We start from the raw sequence: 20,443 nt of genomic DNA, 5'->3' as shown, positions 1-20,443 counted from the left end.
TCTTCCTACCTCTACTACTAATCCATAGAGACAGTAGCTTCTGAATATCTCTGATTTTTGTTTTTGATTTATCTCCAGGTCATTAAGCAATATGCTTATTCCTCTTTAAGTAACTCTAGGCTTTGTAACAGTAAGTTAATTACACTTCTCTTCCATCAGTTATACCTAGTATCTCTTCACTCCCTATTTTTATCCCTAACCTTTATCTTCACTTAGTAATGGAATTTAGGTTGAGGGAGGGCTGTTGCATACACAAAAGCATTGAGAAAGTAGTGTGACTTTGGCTGCAGTGCATGTACAGGTAAGGGGCATTTACTCACTGAAACAAATTCTGTTGGAACTGAGGTAGAGGTAAGATTCAAAAGTAAACTGGAAGAAGGAGACTGTGATACCTAGATTGGGGTAGTAATTAAAAGATGAAGAGAGAGGGAGAGATTATGATAGAAAGAAAGGCAAGATGTAGTAAAAGATCAAGGTTGTGAACCTTGATCACACCCTCCCTCCCTTGGAAGGGAGAGTAGGAGGGGAAAAGAGTGCCTGGGTGGGAAGACATGCATGTGTAGGGAGTGTAGTCAAAGACCTTGGCCCTAAATGGTAATCCTTTTAATTTGTTCAAGTTGCCAGTCCTACATTCTAGCCCCAACCCTTTCAACTCGATTCAGTAGATTGATAGTCTCTTCACTGGGCCTTTGAGTAAGCTGCTTCTCTTCTCAAGGATACCTCCTTATACTGTTTATTACTTGCTACAGGTCTTAGTTGTTTTTTTTTTTTTTTTTGGCACTATCTAGCCATTCTTTCCTCCATATCTCTTTTCATTAAACTATTCATGCTTTTATTTCCTTTTCCTACTCCACTTCTTATCACATTTACAAAATGCTGCCTTCTGAATAGTCTGCATCTTTTCTTTGTTAACTGTCACAGTTTGGGCCTGGCCTTCTAAATTTGTTCTGAAAATCCTACAGCCCTTCCAAATTACAGATACAAAAAAATGAGGCCCTGACTTGCCCAGAGATAACAAGACATTGTCAGACTGAGAACTTGGGTTTTCTGTCCACTATATCTCTTGCTTTACTTTTATTTTTAAAAGTTTTAGTGGTAAAGTGCTAATTTCAGGAACCTTAGACTCAAAAAACTTTTAACTCTACATCCTAGAGTTTACTTAAGTATTTTGGAGTATTCTCTCCTTGCTGTGCTGTTTTTACACAATTAATAGTATATAATTGTCAATATTTGACTTTTTAAAACTGATAATCACAGTTCTTTAAAAACTCTTGGGAATTCCCTGGCAGTCCAGTGGTTGGTTAGGACTCGGTGCTTTCACTGCTGGGGCCTGAGTTCAGTCCCTGGTCAGGGAACTAAGATCCTGCAAGCCACGCAGCGCAGCCAAAATTAAATAAACAAAGAAAAAATTAAAAATTCTTTACATGAATATTTTAAATAGTTATAAATAGGTCTTTGAGTAGGGCTACCATATTATACATATCAATTACCCTATTAGATGTGTGGATGGTTTCCTATTTTTCTCTATTAGAAATTATGCTGCCTGGACTTAACGTAATGGGTACCACTAATGTTTAATACTAGCTGCCTCCTAAAACTCCACTGAAATGACATTTCTAAAGGTATAAATCTGTAGTGCCACAGAATGGAAGATGGAAAGCAGACTGAAGAGTAGAAACTGATTTGGCATAGTAGAGGAAGTTCAAACCTAAAAATTTGATTATGGAAGGAATGCTTATTTAGAAGCAAGCTGATTTACTCGTTAAGACTCAGAATAACCTAGAAATGGGAGAAAAAAGACACTGCTGAATGTAAGGGTGAGCTTTTGAGCTGGAAGTAGGGTTGATTGAAAGTCTATTCCTTTCTACCCAGTTAAGTAGGTAGGTAGTTTACTACTGTCCTGTTACCATGGAATGAGAATTTCTGTCTTATGAATTTGAAACAAGTCTTCAGACTGAGAGATACCAGTCATAGATTGAAAATGAAGATAAGATAAAATTCTGTGTACTTGGATGGCATATTCCTAGTTTCTAGAATGGTGACCATTAAGTCTCAAGGGAAAAGGAGGGAGGATCCTTTTCTGTAGAAACTCAGTGGTCCTAGAAAAATACCTCAAAAGGGATTCGGACATTTGAAGATTTTCCAGTGAGAAAGTTGAGTCCCCACCAAGTGAGTTTCAAAGTACGAACAAACCCAAAAATCACTAGATTTTTGAAGATTGATCCAGCACTAATAACCGAGACCAAAACAGGATTGATAACAGAAAACCTGAAAATGAATGTTTTCAAAGGTAAGAAATCTATGTATCTATGAAGAAGGTACAGAATGCTTTAAAGAATAGATTTTGTAAATTAAATATAGCTCAAATTAAAAATTAGTTAAAACATTTGAAGTTTAAGGAGTATAAGAAAGATTAAAAAATCCAAAAGTATGGATTTTTTTAAAGAGGTCTACTCCAGATTGTCCAACATCTATTAGGAGTTTCTTAAAGGAAATGGAATAAAGCAAAGGATCAAGAAAATAATCAAGGATACTTGACACTCTTCACTTTGAAAGCACTCAGCACAATGAATGCAGTGAATGGGAAAAGACCCATAATAAGGCATATTTTGTTTCAGGACATTAGGAGAAATGAGAAAGTCTAAAAAACGGGATTGGAATGTGGAGAGTGGGCCCCTAAAATGAAGTGGGAATAAGAATGGTATCAAGTTTCTCAGTAGTGCTATGGGAAGCAATGACTTCTAAGTTTTGAGTGAAAATTATTTCTAAGAGTTCTATTCCCAGCAGAGGTACCAATGTAGAATAAAGATACTTTCATATATTCCAAGTGTCAAAGATTTTTTTTGTCTTTGTCCCTTTCTTGGTAAGTACTTGAATGACCTACTCCACCAAAATGGAGGAGTAAGCCATTCAAAAGAAAGATGAGATACAAACCAGAGCTTGTTATTTCTGGGATAAATGAAGAGAAATCCATAATGCCAGCTGTGCAGCAACGTTGAGCAGCCATTTCAGTACATAGAGGACTAGAAAGATGAAATCGTTTGGGGTAAGATTAATAAAATGAAAGAAAGGAACTGATAGATGATCTGATGGTAGCCAATAAACAATAGTCACAGTACTCTTAATCAGTCTTTCAGTGCCTCACCCTTAACCATATGCAAAAAACTAAGATAAAAAATTTGAGAAATGCGTTCAACATGAAACCAAGATGAAAAAAAAAAAGGAGGAAACAATGTAGGGAACAGAAGAGTAGTTAAAAGTCTAGTTATTCTTAATTGACATTGAATTCTTTGCACCCATACAACACTAACAAGAAAAAAGGACCTTTAGGAAATAAGAACTTTAAAAAATTTTAAATGGTCATGGATGGGGCTTTCCTGGTGGCACAGTGGTTGAGAGTCCGCCTGCAGATACGGGGGACACGGGTTCGTGCCCTGGTCTGGGAAGATCCCACATGCCGCGGAGCGGCTGGGCCCGTGAGCCATAGCCGCTGAGCCTGCGCATCCGGAGCCTGTGCTCCGCAGCGGGAGAGGCCACAACATTGAAAGGCCCGCGTATCGCAAAAAAAAAAAAAAAAAAAAAAAGATCATGATGTTAAAAAATTGATTCTCGGACTTCCCTGGTGGTGCAGTGGTTAAGAATCTGCCTGCAGACGCAGGGGACACCGGTCCAAGTGCTGGTTGGGGAAGATCCCACATGCCATGGAGCAACTAAGCCTGTGCACCAGAACTACTGAGCCTGCTCTCTAGAGCCCGCAAGCTACAACTACTGAGCCCACGTGCCACAACTACTGAAGCCCGCATACCTGGAACCCATGCTCTGCAACAAGAGAAGCCACAGCAGTGAGAAGCCCATGCACTGCAACGAAAAGTAGCCACTGCTCACTGCAACTAGAGAAAGCCCGTGCACAGCAAAAAAGACCCAACACAGCCATAAATAAATAAACTTAAAAAAATTGATTCTCTTTGAGATTTATTTCTGTCCTGACAGGATTTAAGGGAGACCCAAAGCATTCCTTATAAGACCTCCATGATCTGTCACACACTTTATCACCACAAACTGCCTAAGGAACCCATCTTAAGAAGGAAGCTATAATCGTAATTATACAACTTCTAGAGCTTTTCAAGACTAATCACATCGTGCTTTTTATCTGGCTTATCTAATTCATCCAATTCATGACTCAAAGGTTATTTGACCTAAAACATAGAGTTTTAACCGTAAGAAACTAATTCCTAATCTGACTGAGTCTTACTAACTGACCATTTCTCCACCTCCTTCCACCGTGCCCTAATTTTTAGAATTGTCATAAATAAAATTGAAGCTTGACTACTCCCTGAGCCCAGTGTTTCCCCCAGAGTCTCCTCAGTTGGTAGCTATACTTTTTTATGTTGACAATCATGTAATCTGTGAATAGAGGCAGTTTTACTTCATTTTCAACCTGTCCTAATAATTATGTTAGCTATAGGTTTTTTATAGATGTTCTTTATTAGGGAAATTTCCTTCTATTTATAAACTTAATGGATGTTGAATTTTGTCATGCTTTTTCTACATTTATTGAGATAATCATGAGGCTTTTCTTAATTAGTCTGTTTAAATGGTGATTAATTTTCAAATGTTGCACCAGCTTTGCATTCTTGGAATGAACCCCACTTGGTCATGATGTATTATCCTTTTTATATGATGCTGGATTCAGTTTGCTAATATTTTGTTGAGAATTTTTGCACCTGTGATCATAAGGGATATTGGTTTTTAGTTTTCTTGTTACCTTTGGTTTTTGCTAATGGTGGCCTCATAAAATGAGTTGAGAGGGTTTTCTCCTCTTCCATTTTCTTTTTTTGTTTGTTTCTTGGGGTTTTCTTTGGCTGCATTGGGTCTTCATTGTTGCGCACGGGCTTTCTGTAGTTGAGGCGATTGGGGGCTACTTTTTGTTGCAGGGCACAGGCTTCTCATTGCAGAGCACGGGCTCTAGGCACGTGGGCTTCAGTAGTTGCAGCTCGTGGGCTGAGTAGCTGTGGTTCGCGGACTCTAGAGTGCAGGCTCAGTAGTTGGGGCACACGGGCTTAGTTGCTTCTTGGCTTGTGGGATCTTCCTGAACCAGGGTGCCTGTGTCCCCTGCTTTGTCAGGTGGATTCTTAACCACTGCGCCACCAGGGAAGTCCCTGCTCTTTTTTCTTAACATAGAATCTTAAAGTTCCTGATTTTAGAGCTTTCTTTTTTTTCTAATATAATCGCTTAATGCTTATATTAGAAAAAATATAAAGCACTGCTTTAGATACATCTCACAGATTTTACTGTTATATTTTCATTTTTTTCAGATTAAATTATTTTTTAAATTCTTTTGAGACTTCCTCTTTGATCCAAGGGCTACTTACATGATAGTATATTGTTTAATTCCAGCTATTTGGTGGTTTCCCAGATATTTCTGTTATTTATTTCTAATTTAATTTTATTAGGATCCAATAATATGTTTTTTCAGATTTTTATTATTTTAAGTTTATTAAGATTTGCTCTATGGCATGGAACATATGGTCTGTTTTGGTGAGTGTTACATGCGTACTTGGAAAGAAGTATAACCTGACATGGTTGAGTGGAATATTCTGAATGTCAGTTAATCAAGGTAGTTGAAAGTGTTGCTCAGGTCATCTATGTCCTTATTAATTTCCTGCCTACTTGTACTATCAATTACTGAGAGGAGTTTTGAAGTCTCCAACTATGTTGATGGATTTATGTATTTTTCTTTTCATATTTATTTTTGCCTTGTGTGTTTTGAAGTTCACTTGTTTTGAATGCATACACATTTAGTGTTGTTCTGTCTTGAGGAATTGACATCTGTTATTTTCCAGGGTCCCTCTTTATCTCTGATACAATTCCTAGTTGTTGTTTTTTTTTTTCCGGTATGCGGGCCCCTCACTGTTGTGGCCTCTCCCGTTGCGGAGCACAGGCTCCGGACGCGCAGGCTCAGCGGCCATGGCTCACGGGCCCAGCCGCTCCACGGCATGTGGGATCTTCCCGGACCGGGGCACAAACCCGTGTCCCCTGCATCGGCAGGCGGACTCTCAACCACTGCGCCACCAGGGAAGCCCCAGTTCCTAGTTTTGAAGTTTACTTTATCTGAAATTAATATAAACACTCCAGCAGGTAGTGTTTGCATGATACATCTTTCTCCATCCTTTTACTTTTAATATATCTGTGTCTTTGAAGTAAATTTCTTATCACTAGCATATATATAGTTGGATCTTGCTTTTTAATCCACTCTGACAATCTCATGTCTTTTAATTGGTGTGTTTTGACCATTTCCATCTAAAGTGATAACTTATATGGTTGATTTAAAATCTTCAGTAACTTTTTTTTATTTTTTGGCTGTGCCGCGCACATGTGAGATCCTAGTTCCCCCACCAGGGATTGAACCTGCGCCCCCAGCAGTGGAAGCGAGGAGTCTTAACCACTGGATGGCCTGGGAAGTCCGTTCAGTAACTGTCATTAATCCCATACCCCACATTCCTAAAGGTGAGACAGGTACACTCACTGGTATTCACCTTCTTCACCCAGTTTAGATTCCATGGACCATCACTATAATCATCCCCTTATCATTTGCTTCCTGACCTTCCTTGCAATATTTCATCTCTGCATAGTCAGCTCCTATATATACCTGCATAGCTGTTTTTTACCTGGAGAAAAACAGTTGAGTTGTGCTGTTACTGTGAACTGATAACCACTTTTCTGAAGTGGGCCTTTAGCACCTAGCTAAAATCTTATATCTCTCTGATCATTTCAGTCTTCCACTCTCTGAGGTGACTGTTGCACAGCTTACTTGCCTCAAATCTCCAACAGCTTCTAATTCCTGACAACTAATGAACTAATTTTTTTATATTGAGAGATAGAGCAAGGAGCACTAAATCTTTTCATTATCAAATTTATCTTCCTACCTGCATCTGGTGTTATATACTCTCTTCCTTCTCATCTATTTAAGGACTTTACTCCCATCTTTCTCCTGCATTGTTAATTTCTCTTTTTTTACTTTAACGTACAAACTGGGTATTACAGCAAGTCCCCGACATACAAACCTTCAAGTTGCGAATTTTCAAAGATGTGAACATGCATTCACACGTCCAGGCTTATAAGTTAGTTCACGTGTCTGGCGTACTTTGTCACGTGTGTGCATCCTCTGCAAGTGGTTGTGTTTTTGTGTACTTTACAGTACTGTATAGAGTACAGTAGTACAGTATCTTTATTTCAAGCCCAGGATGTCTGGAAGCAAGCATAAAAGCAGCAGTGATGTAGCTGGTAACTACGGTACTTTTCAAGGTAGTGTACTGTAATATTAAAAATGTTTTCTTAGTTTTTGTGTTTGTTTTTTTTATGTATTATTTGTGTGGAAAGTATTTTTAAACCTGTTACAGTATAGTACTATATAGCTGTTTGTGTTAATTGGGTACCTCGTCTAACTTTGTTGGACTTAGGAACAAATTGGACTTATCAACGTGCTCTTGGAACAGAACTCGTTCATATGTAGCAGACTTATTCTATGTCTCCATCTTAAAGAGAAAAAGGAAGCCTTTATAGGCTCTTACCCCATCCAGTCTAGGAATTGAACTCATGCGTGCAACTCACCTGCGTGCTTTTAACCGTTATGTGGGACATTTCAAACTTAGGTTTAAAAACAGAATCCTGGGAATTCCCTGGTGGCCCAGTGGTTAGGACTCCATACTTCCACTGCAGGGGCCTGGGTTCTATCCCTGGTCAGGGAACTTAAGGTCCCGCAAGCTGTGCGGTGTGGCCAAAAAAAAGAAAAAAACAATCCTCTTCCCTCTCCATTACAACCCAGATCTGCTGCTTCCTTCATCTTTCCTTAGGTGGTTGAATGGTACATCATTTATCCAGTTGCTCAAGCAAAAACCTCCTAAATCATCCTTCATTCCTTTCTCTGCCTAATGGCCCATGTTCATTAGCAACTCTTATTAGCTCAACCTTTAAATATATTCTGGCTCTGATTTCCACTTACTGCTGTCTGCTACTTTCCTAACCAAGCCACTATCACATTTGCTTTGACTATTAAACTTGTAGGTGTCCCTACTTCCACTCTTGAACTCCTACAGTCCATCTACTACACAGCAGCCAGATTGTTATTTTAAAGTAGTACTTACCTGCTCAGAATGGCTTAATTTAGAATAAAATCCATGTTCCTTACCATGTTCATAATATGACTCTATGTGACATTACCACTCCCTCTGCTCCTGACTACTCCAACCTTATCCCTTTGTTTCCCTTGAGCATTCTATACTAGATGTACTAGCCTCTTGGTATTTGTCAAACACACCAGGCTTCTTGAAACCTCAGGTCTTTTGTATAGCCTGTTCTCTCTGCTTGGAATGCTTTTTCCCCAGATCCTCACGTCTTAATCATTTCATTTATGTTGCTGTTCTAATGTCAGGCCTTCCCTGACCATCCTAACTAAAACAGCTTTTACTTCCATTCATGTCTCCTCCTGCCTGCTTAATTTTTCTTTATGGTACTTTATGGCACTTACTATTAACCCACTTTTCAATTTTGTTCAACGTGAGGATTGGGATTATCTTACTACTTTATCTCCAGTTAGCAGAACATTGCCTGGGACATAGAAGAATATAATAGGTCAGTCATCAGTAAGCACTTGTTGAATGAATGAATGAATAGAAATGTAATAGAGCAGCGGTCCCCAACCTTTTTGGCACCAGGGACTGGTTTCATTGAAGACAGTTTTTCCACTGGGGGTTGGGGGGTGGTTTCAGGATGATTCAAGCACATTGCATTTATCGTGTGCTCTATTTCTATTATTATTACATTGTAACATGCTTGTTAATGGCATTAACATGCTCATATATACAACTCCCCATAATGCAGAATCAGTGGGAGCCCTGAGCTTGTTTTCCTGCAACTAGATGGTCCCATCTGGGGGTGATGGGAGACAGTGACACCCGATGTGTGTTGCTTATGTCCAGTCTACTCCGTAAGATGCAGCTTAATTGTCACTTGCTACTCGCTGATAGGTTTTCTTTTATTTTTTTTGGTGGTACGCGGGCCTCTCACTGTTGTGGCCTCTCCCGTTGCGGAGCACAGGCTCCAGACGCGCAGGCTCAGCAGCCATGGCTCACGGGCCCAGCCACTCCGCGGCATGTGGGATCTTCCTCGACCGGGGCACGAACCCGCGTCCCCTGCATCGGCAGGCGGACTCTCAACCACTGCGCCACCAGGGAAGCCCTAAACTTTTTTTTTTTAACATTCAAATATTCAGAAATTTTACTTATACACACCATCTTAAGAAGTTGCTTGTAGATAGGCTGTAGCAAATTAGAGTATATCAAAAATAAAGATACTTGGGGTCAAAGAAACAGTGGAACTAATCCGGAAGAGTAATACAGGAAAGACCCATAATGACAGCACAAAAAGAAACCCTTTATTAGAGCAGGACAGAGGGCTTTGAGAGGACTTTTTGACTCTTAGAAAAAAAGACTTGATAAAATATTAGATATAGAGAGAGATTGCCTTATTGCATAACCTCATTTATTCTTTCCATGTGAGTGGAGCCCCTGATATTGCACAGTTCATGTCCCACATGGATGAAGCAACTAGAAATGCACAAGAGGAAGACAAGTGTAAACTCGAGTACAAAACCCACAGTAATAGGAATAGCTAATATTTTTTGGCTATATACTAAGTACCAGTAATTGTTCTATGTACTTTTACATGTATTAACTCTATTTAATCTGATTTTATTTTATTTATTTTTTTAAAGAGGTATTTTTTAAAAAAATTTTTATTTTATTTATTTATTTTGGGCTGCATTGGGTCTTTGTTGCTGCGCGCGGGCTTTCTCTAGTTGCTGTGAGAAGGGGGGCTACTCTTCATTGTGGTGGCTTCTCTCATTGTGGAGCACGGGCTCTGTGTGTGCGGCTTCAGTAGTTGTGGCTCTCGGGCTCTAGAGCACAGGCTCAGTAGTTGCAGTGCACGGGCTTAGTTGCTCTGTGTCATGTGGGATCTTCCCAGACAAGGGATTGAACCCGTGTTCCCTGCTTTGGCAGGCTGATTCTTAACAACTGTGCCACCAGGTAAGTCCCTAATCTGATTTTAAAACAACCTTGTAGATCCTGTGCTCATTGTACACATGAGGAAATGGCAGAAAGATAAAATAACTTCCTCAAAGTTAACACTGCTAAGAACTGCCTTATTCAGGGTTTGAACTCCAGTATGGGCTGCTATATAGCAATTAAACTACACAACTTGGTACTTTATGAGCAATATTTGCAAGGCAGTAAACACTGATAATCAATTTAACCAAATGTAGTGATAAATCTGAATTGCAAGATGAGGGGGATGGCTCTTAGAATGTCAGATTTTCATCTCAGAGCAGATTGTAGATATATCCAGAATTTATAAACTAAGAAATAGTATTCAAAGTACATTATTTTAAAATACGATGGCAAATATCCAAAGAAATGGCCGAGAAAGCTTATCTCTAAAGAGTAAGACCAGAGACTGAAAAAGGCTGGGCAAAAGACTGTTATTTTCACTATAAGCCTTTTGTTTCTTTAACTACCATTTATTTATTCTTTTCATAAAAATATGTTTATATTAAAAGAACTTCCATTCCCACCCTATAGTAATGTTTCTCTACACATTGTACTTTCTGCCTCTGTGCATTTAAAATTACTGTTTCTTCTTTTGGATACGATTCTCTTCCTTTTCTATAAATTGAAATCTTATCCATCAAATCCACCCCTAAATGCCACCTCACATCTCCCATAGGACTTTGTAAGCGTTCTAGTACTTATGTACATCCTACCTTACATCCTTGTTAGTTGTTGACCCAAGTGATTGTAAACTCTTTTTTTTTTTTGGCCAAGCTGCACGGCTTGTGGAATCTTATTTCCCCGATCAGGGATTGAACCCAGGGCCACAGCAGTGAAATCGCTGAGTCCTAACCACAGACTGCAAGGGAACTCCCTGTAAACTTTTTTTTTTTTATTGTAAACTCCTTAAACACGATCTTGTTACTCTCATGACATAAAATAGGCACTCAGTGAATGTCAAATGAATTGACTTATGTGTGTACTGAAGAAATAAATATCAAGAGGAGCAGAGGAAACAGAACTAAGGAGGCACCATCAGCAACATTAAAGGCATCAGAAAGATGGAGCAGATTTGAGCTGGTCATTTCATACGGACAGTATTTTCGACGTTTTGTTGTTTTCTTGCAATCTCTGAGCAGTTTTGATCATATGATAGGATTAACAGCTAGTCTAGAAGTTACAGTGGTGAGCTAAAACTTCAGAAGTTTGGCTGTTTAAAATAATTACCAAGTAGAGTCAGGTGAACGTTTGCTTTTCTTCGAAGATATGATAAACTTGTGCGCAGATACTTCTTTGTGACAAAAGGAGAAATGCCAGTAGGGAGAGAGAAATTGAAGATGTTGGGGAGATGGAAAATACTATCTTTTTTGTGGGAAGAGTGGTCTACAGAACATGTGTGGATTCTATAATCAAGAAATACATTGGGGGGCCTCCCTGGTGGCGCAATGGTTGAGAGTCCGCCTGCCGATGCAGGGGACACGGGTTCGTGCCCCGGTCTGGGAAGATCCCACATGCTGCGGAGCGGCTGGGCCCGTGAGCCGTGGCCGCTGAGCCTGTGTGTCTGGAGCCTGTGCTCCGCAACGGGAGAAGCCACAACAGTGAGAGGCCTGCGTACCGCAAAAAAAAAAAAAAAAGAAATACATTGGATGTAAAATGTTTTATTACTGTTTTGAAGGAATTATTGTCTAGAGTGTAGATTGCTGTAAATATACCCTGTAGGAAGTAGGGAGAGTCATAGAGATCTTCTGGCAATCCCTCTCATTTTTACTGGTGAGAAACTCAAGTTGAGATGTGACTTGCCTAAGGTTCATATATACATTATTAATAAATCATGTAGCTGGAATTAAGACTACCTCCAAATCCATGTTCTTTATACCTTCCAACCCAGTCTGAAATATCCTGTCTCCCTGCTGATTAAATCCTTTTTTAACTAAATGTCACTTTTCTGAAACTTTCCCTCTTACATCTCTCTGAACTCCGTCTCATTCAGACACAGTAAATTTTTTCAGAACGCTTATACTTCTTTGTGTAAACTTTTATTATAGCACACATCACACTGTATTAGCACAGTTTTTTTTCATCTCAGTCTTTTCCTCCTTAATGGTTAGAGTCATGTCTTTTTTACCTGTAACCCTAGCACAGAGATTGGCAGAGTTGTGGAGCGCAGGCTTCAGACGCGCAGCCTCAGTGGCCACGGCTCACGGGCCCAGCCGCTCCGCAGCATGTGGGATCTTCCCAGACCGGGGCACGAACCCGTGTCCCCTGCATCGGCAGGTGGACTCTCAACCACTGCGCCACCAGGGAAGCCCCAGTGCATTATTTTTTAACACCTTTTATTCTACAAAATTATTTCCAGTAATCATTGAAATAATAATAAAACAGTGAAAATTTTCTTTTATTGAACTTCATATATGTATAATCATTTAAAATTCTAGAGTAAAAAGAGGAAAAGTAATAGATTAATAGTTTTAATTTACATTAATATATTTTCTGAGAAAAAGGAAGAACCTACATATTAGTCTGATGTACAATGAATATTGCAGTCTTTATTTTTTGAGTCTTCTCCAAATTTATTGTCAAAATTGATCTGTGTTAATGTTCAGAAAAGATTATACCCAGATTTGTCATTTATCCTTATTCATAGATGAGTGAAGAACACTTTTTGTTTTAAATTTGAAAAGTATTGAATGAAGCAACTTGTAACAAATTATAGGAAAAGTCTTAAACATAAGGATAGTGTGTCAGAAATTCATAAAGTCCCATATCACAGAATATTCCAGAAATAGCAATACTGTCAGTGTTTTTGCTTTTCAGGGTTGATTGTAGTGACTTCAATAGAAAAAAAATTCAAACAAAAACTCCAAGTTGTCATGTAGAATGGCAAATTTGCAATATTTGAAGTTCAGTTTCTTTATTTGATTATTTTAAATCTAGGGGCTTCAGGCTTCTGCCTTCTGCCCAGAATGTAGAAAACTGTGAAGAGGGTAGTTCCCGCCCTAACAAGAACAGGCAGATAATCCACAAAGTCATAACTTTTCTTCAACCCATCAGAGAACTGAAGTAACCCAATGGCCTGAAATCTAAAGAAAGGTGCCTGAGACACAAGGGGAGTGTTATGCCTACGTGTAGACGCTTCCACACGGTCCTCCATCGGCACTCACAAGGAACACTTGGTACCGGTGGAGACCAGAGATAAGACTTTCTTGGTAGTTCAGGCCTGGGGGAGGTGAGCAGTTGCTGCTATGGAAAAGAAACCAAGCCCTGCCTGAACTCATCTCTGCCAGGTAAAAAAAAAAAGCAGTATCTGCTTGAGAAGGAGAGCAACCTTTCACCGCAGAGTACAGGTGAAGATCAAATGAGGCTGGAAAAAGAAAAAGAAAAAAATCCCTGTCCCATGGGGAAGAGGAGGAAAACTATCCTGGAGCCAGGCCATTAGAGCCTCCTACTGCTGAGAGGGGGTCAGGATCATTGAGGAAGCCCCACCCCTTAAATGTTTTCCTGCCTGCTGACCCAGTTTCTGGTGAGGCCTCTTCCTGGATTGTAGATCGCCACCTTCTCGCTCTGTCCTCACATGGCCTTTCCTCAGTTAGTGCAGGTGGAGAGAGAGTGTACAAGTTCTCTGGTTTCTCATAAGGATGAGAAGCAATGCCAAGCAATGCCAAAAGCAATGCCAGAAGCAATGCCAAAAATAATATCATAGAACTGGTCCTGTGAAGATACAGCCTCCACTGCCAATGCCTGAGGCACCCCAGCCAGCCTATAGCACTGATACCACCAATTCTGGGCGTTGGATACTGCTGCCCCCCATTTCTAGGGTGGAATGGTCCCCATTCTGTAGTGCCACAGTCCACATCTCAAAAGCAGGTTATAGGTGTTTGGTTGATAGCATCCAGGTCATATGTCTGAGCCCTTGGTGCAAGGGAGGCTAGGAAAGTAAGTGTTGGTGTTTTCAGCTTCTACGGAGGGAAATGGGCTCTGCCTCGTGGGGTGTCAGTTGTGGGGTGGGGGTTCCCCAAACCCAAAAAGGGCATTCAGTATGCTGACTGTCTGAAAAATGATGATGAGGCTTTACTTGTAAATGTGGCCTCTTTGGGGCTGAACGGTATGGAAATGTGAGGAAGTGGAAACTTTCTCCCTGGTTCAAGAAAGATTGATTAACAGAAGTGGAGTGGTTGGCCCAGAACCTGGAAACCAGATGCAGCAAGCAAGAACGAAGTATCGATCGCTGCCTGAGGATGTTCTGGCCATAGCTGGGGCTGCCAGTCTGCTTGAATGGTGACAACAGCTGTGAGCATGTAAGCATTCCTATGGCCAGGCATTCTGTGAGGTTTTCTCCGTATATTACCCTCATGACTATGAAGCAGTTATTATTTTACAGGTGAGAAACCTGAGTTGTGAAAGGGCCTGTGAGATTTCCAAGATCTCACAGTGCCAGGTACATCAGAGCAGAGGTAGGTTCTGCAGGCAGTTGCAGCTAATAGAGGCTGATCGTGAAGATGACCCAGCCAACTCTTCTTGTAGAGTCTACACTTCCCAGACCTCATTCAACTCAGCTTCCCACAGAGACTTCCCAAGCAGAGAGAAGGAAATAATCAGTCATTGTGAACATGCTGGCCTCTGGTTTACACATAGTCTTTTGTGTAAATAAAAGACTATGTTTAATAGTCTTTGGTTAATAAGGCCAGTCCCGTGGAAAAAACTGTTTCCAGACCCTCCTAACTGAGAACAGGAGTAACCCCAGCAAGTAACCCTCTGAGAAATGGAGCTCACTGATGGGAAGGTGGTGTGCCTGTAAACTCAATTATTGTTAATAATGGTGCTTTTGACATAATGTGGGTTTAACAATGTGATACTTAAGTAGATGCTGCTTTGTTTTGTATAGTTAAACATTTTTTTGAGAAGATGTCTCATTTATCTTAAACTTTAAGGTACAACTTACATATCATAAAATACACCCCCCTTAAAATGTATAATTCAATAATTTGCAATAAATTTACTGAGCTGTGTAACCATCACTATGATACAGCTTTAGAACATTTTCATTACTCCACTAAGGTCCCATGAGCCAATTTACAGTTAATTGTTGCTCTCAACCCTAGCCCCAGGCAGTCACTAATCTACTTTCTGTCTCTACAGATTTGCCTTCTCTGGATAGTTCATATAAAAGGAAGCATACAATGTATGCTTCTTTGTGTCTGGCCTCTTTCACTTAGCAGAATGTTTCTGAGCTTCATCTGTGTTGTAGCATGATCAGTATTTCCTTCCTTTTTATTGCTAAGTAGTATTCTATTATTTATAAATTTGATATGTATGGATAGATCACATTTTGTTCATGCATCCACCAATTGAATGATTGTTGTTCAATTTTACCTTGATTTCCTTAGGATACTCTCTGCTGAATGCGTACGTGGAGGCAACAGAAAGCAATAGGTGCTATCATCCCAGCTGCTCCCCACCATCTTGTATTCATTATCCTTCTCTTTCTACTTTTGTATTTCACTCACCATCAGATTCCAGAGAGGTTGTGGGCCTCTCAGAAACCTGGTGGAAAAGTTTAAGCAGGAAGCACTGAGTTGTGCAGTCAGACTATGTGGGTTTAAATTTCCACGTTCTTGCTGAGTCTTGGGCTTATTGTTTTAAACACATCTCTGAGCTTCAATGGCATGTGTAATGGAGATGAACATAGTAGTTATGAGATTATTGTGAGTGCCAGTGTATGTAAAGATCCAAGCTTTTGATAAGTTAGTAATTTATTAAGTATTAGCTTTGGGTGTGGGATGGGGGACTAGAGCTTAGACAAAACAAACAGCCTCTTCTGTGTCTCACTTTCTTTATAGCTAAAACAGAGCCAGGACAGACTAGGCAATGAAGGACCAGCACACTCTGACCTGACGGTTACGGGGAAAAGTACTAAGCGGCCAATTTCCAAGGAGACAGACTGAATCTTGCCCCATGAAAGGAAGGTGCTCTGTGGAGTAAGGAAAATAAAAAGCATCTCAGTGGTGCTGAACTTTATGAAGTCCAAGGAAGCAACTTTTAATTTTAATTCCTAAGTAGGAAAATATTCTGGTCTTCTCCACCTAATCATCCTGTTCCAACGTGAATGAAGGCCTGTGTGCCAGGCTCGCATCCTACAGGGTGAGGCCCCTTCCCCACCTGGGCTTCTCTGAGGCACTTGCCCTTCTGAGTATCCAGGAGAGCTGGTAAGGCCTCCCACACCTGCTGGACTTCGCAATTATTTTAAGGCAGATTTCCATCATCACTTGGTTCCTGCCACTTGATTGACACTGTGAGGTACTCAACCCAAGCCTTCAAGGGTTCAGGCCTGAATTTACAGAGCAAAAGTTTCCTTGCATCTGATAGATTAGTGCTCTCATGATTCAGCTGTTCTAAGGGGAAGAAAATCTATTGTTGCAATGCCACCAGCCCTTTCTGGGTTTCTCTGCTCAACTATTACTGTTAAAAAATATTAATTATAAGCAGGGATATTAAAATGAAAGTGAACACAGCCAGAAAGCTTTCTAATCTTCTCCTTCGCACTTTCGCAACCCTGTTCTCCCCAAAGCCAAATGGCAGTGAAGGCCATGGGTTTGCACAATGGCTTTCTTCTTTTTTAAAATTTTATTGAAGTATAGTTGATTTACAATGTTCTGTTAATTTTAGCAGTACAGCACAAAGTGATTCAGTTATACATACATACATATATTCCTTTTCGTATTCTTTTCCATTATGGTTTATCACAGGATGTTGAATATATTTCCCTGTTACATAGTAGGACCTTTGTTTATCCATTCTATATATAATAGTTTGCATCTGCTAATCCCAGACTCCCAATCTCTCCCTTGCCCTCCCCTTGGCAACCACAAGTCTCTATATTTGTGGGTCTGTTTCTGTTTCACACATATGTCATTTGTGTCGTATTTTAGATTCCACATATAAGTGATATCATACAGTATTTGTCTTTCTCCTTTTTTTTTTTTTTGCGGTACGCGGGCCTCTCACTGTTGTGGCCTCTCCCGTTGCGGAGCACAGGCTCCGGACGCGTAGGCTCAGCGGCCATGGCTCATGGGCCCAGCCGCTCCGCGGCATGTGGGATCTTCCCGGACTGGGGCACGAACCTGTGTCCCATGCATTGGCAGGCGGACTCTCAACCACTGCGCCACCAGGGAAGCCCTGTCTTTCTCTTTATGACTTACTTTGAATAGTATGATAATCTCTAGGTCCATCCATGTTGCTGCAAATGACATTATTTCGTTCTTTTTTTATGGCCGAGTAATATTCCGTTGTGTGTGTGTGTCTGTGTTTGTGTACCACGTCTTTATCCATCCGTCGATGGACATTTAGGTTGTTTCCATGTCTTGGCTATTGTAAATAGTGCTGCTATGAACATAGGGGTGCATGTATCTTTTTGAATTAGAGTTTTTTCCTGATACATGCCCAGGAGTGGGATTGCTGGATCATATGGTAACTCTATTTTTAGTTTCTTAAGGAACCACCACACTGTTTTCCATAGTGGCTGCACTAATTTACATTCCCACCAACAGTGTAGAAGGGTTCCCTTTTCTCCACACCTTTTCCAGCATTTATTATTTGTAGACTTTTTAATGATGGCCATTCTGACTGGTGTGAGGTGATACCTCATTGTAGTTTTGATTTGCATTTCTCTAATAATTAGTGACGTTGAGCATCTTTTCATGTGCCTGTTGGCCTCTGTATGTCTTCTTTGGAAAAATGTCTATTTAGGTGTTCTGCCCATTTTTTGATTGGGTTGTTTTTTTGTTATTGAGCTGTTTGTATGTTTTGGGAATTAAGCCCTTGTCGGTCGCATCATTTGCAAATATTTTCTGCGAGTCCGTAGGTTGTCTTTTCATTTTGTTCATGGTTTCCTTTGCTGTGCAAAAGGTTATACGTTTGATTAGGTCCCATTTATTTATTTCTGCTTTTATATCTATTGCCTTGGGAGATGGACTTAAGAAACCATTGGTATGATTTATGTCAAAGAATGTTTTGCCTATGTTCTCTTGTAGGAGTTTTATGGTGTCATGTCTTATATTTAAATCTTTAACCCATTTTGAGTTTATTTTTGTGTATGGTGTGAGGGTGTGTTATAACTTCATTGATTTGCATGCAGCTGTCCAACCTTCCCAACACCACTTGCTGAAGAGACTGTCTTTCCTCCATTGTATATTCTTGCCTCCTTTGTCGAAGATTAATTAACCACAGGTGTGTGGATTTATTTCTGGGCTCTCTGTTTTGTTCCATTGATCCATATGTCTGTTTTTGTTTCAGTACCACTGTTTTTTTTTTTTTTGCGGTACGCAGGCCTCTCACTGTTGTGGCCTCTCCCGTTGCGGAGCACAGGCTCCGGACGCGCAGGCTTAGCGGCCATGGCTCACAGGCCCAGCCGCTCTGCGGCATGTGGGATCCTCCCAGACCGGGGCACGAACCCACGTCCCCTGCATCTGCAGGCGGACTCTCAACCACTGCACCACCAGGGAAGCCCAGTACCACTGTTTTGATTACTGTAGCTTTGTAGTATTGTCTAAAGTCTGGGAGGATTATGCCACCTGCTTTTTTGTTTTCTCTCAGGATTGCTTTGGCATTTATGGGTCTTTTATGGTTCTATATAAAATTTAGGATTATTTTTTCCAGTTCTATGAAAAACGTCATGGGTAATTTGATAGGAATCCCATTAAATCTGTAGATTGCTTTGGGTGGTATGGCCATTTTAACAACATTAATTCTTCCACTCCAGGAGCATGGGATATCTTTCCACTTCTTTGAATCATCTTCAGTTTCCTTTATTAGTGTTTTCTAGTTTTCAGCATATAAGTCTTTCACCTCCTTGGTGAGGTTTATCCTGAAGCTTTCTTTTTTTTTTTTTTTGGACATGATTTTAATAGGGATTGTTTACATTTCCTTTCTGATATTTCATTGTTAGTGTAAAGAAATGCAACCAATTTCTGTATGTCCTGTTACCTTGCTGAATTCATTGATCAGTTCTAGTAGTCTTTAGGGTTTTCTATATATAGTATGTCATCTGCATAGAATGACAATTTTACCTCTTCCCTACCAATCTGAATACTTTTTTTTTTCCCCGGTATGCGGGCCTCTCACTGTTGTGGCCTCTCCTGTTGCGGAGCACAGGCTCCGGACACGCAGGCCCAGCGGCCATGGCTCACGGGCCCAGCCGCTCCGCGGCATGTGGGATCTTCCCAGACTGGGGCACGAACCCATGTCCCCTGCATCGGCAGGCAGACTCTCAACCACTGTGCCACCAGGGAAGCCCTGAATACCTTTTATTTCTTTTTCTTGTCTTGGTTGCTGTGTGGCTTTCTTCTTTTTTCTACTTAATTGTGGAATATTTGTAATGTCCTTCATCCTTCCATAGGAACTGTAAAATTTAGGTAGCTGTGACCTTCAAAACACAACGCCAAAATTATCAGTAAGAGAGAAATCATGCATCAGTTGAAGATCAGGTCTTTGGACAACAAACACTTCATTGCCATTTATGTTACCATTGTGATGAAAAGGTGGAATTAGGAGACTGCAAGTGATGTAATAGACTTCTAGAAAGAGGCAGGCCCTGCTGCACATAATTATAAGCTTCCCTGGGCAGGCCAAGCTTCCAAATGGGCAATGAATGCAGAGACCCTGGACTCCTGGGCTGATTCTATGTACAGCATTTAAAGAGCCTGCTCGTAAAATGGTCACAAGTACGGTAGTTTTTAAGGGTATCAGCCTTCTGCCTTTCAGCTCTTAACCTGTGGTGGGTGGCAAAGGGGAAGGTTACTCTTTTGTCTCTGCAGCTGTATCTTGGAGGATACAGTCCACCACATGCCAGGTGAAACCGGATGGCAAAACTGTCAAGACCTTCCTGGGAGGGAAAGGGTTTCAGGCGTTTTTTTTTGGGTTGGGTGGCCACCAGCGTGATCTCTCAAAAAGGCTCAGAATAAAACTAAAATGGGTGCTTTTAGGGGTTGCTGCCTGGGTCCCCATCAAAATTTGATTCTTGGAGAAGCTCACTCAATCCCTGAAGTTTGTCCAAAGAAGCCACAGGAATTATCAACACACCAGAATTTGTGCAAGATGGGGGTGCACTCAGGATGGTGGACAACCAAGGTTTGAGGGCTGGGACCAGGTATTCCAGAGTCAGTGAATAGAGCAATGTTTTGTACAAGGGAAGTGCTCAAGTGGTGTTCGTGCTGCTGAAAGAGCCATCTTCTAATCTGTCTCCAGCCCACCCTTACGGTCACCTCCTTCCAGGGGGCCCTCAGTCTGGAGAACTGACTCCTGCATCAGGTCCAGCTAATCCGGACGCGGGTGGCTTGCTGAGC

This window comes from Grampus griseus, assembly GCF_964374135.1.
Source record: "Grampus griseus genome assembly, chromosome: 4".
Taxonomy (NCBI): domain Eukaryota; kingdom Metazoa; phylum Chordata; class Mammalia; order Artiodactyla; family Delphinidae; genus Grampus; species Grampus griseus.
The sequence above is the reverse complement of the archived record's forward strand: the minus strand, read 5'-3'. Positions refer to the sequence as shown.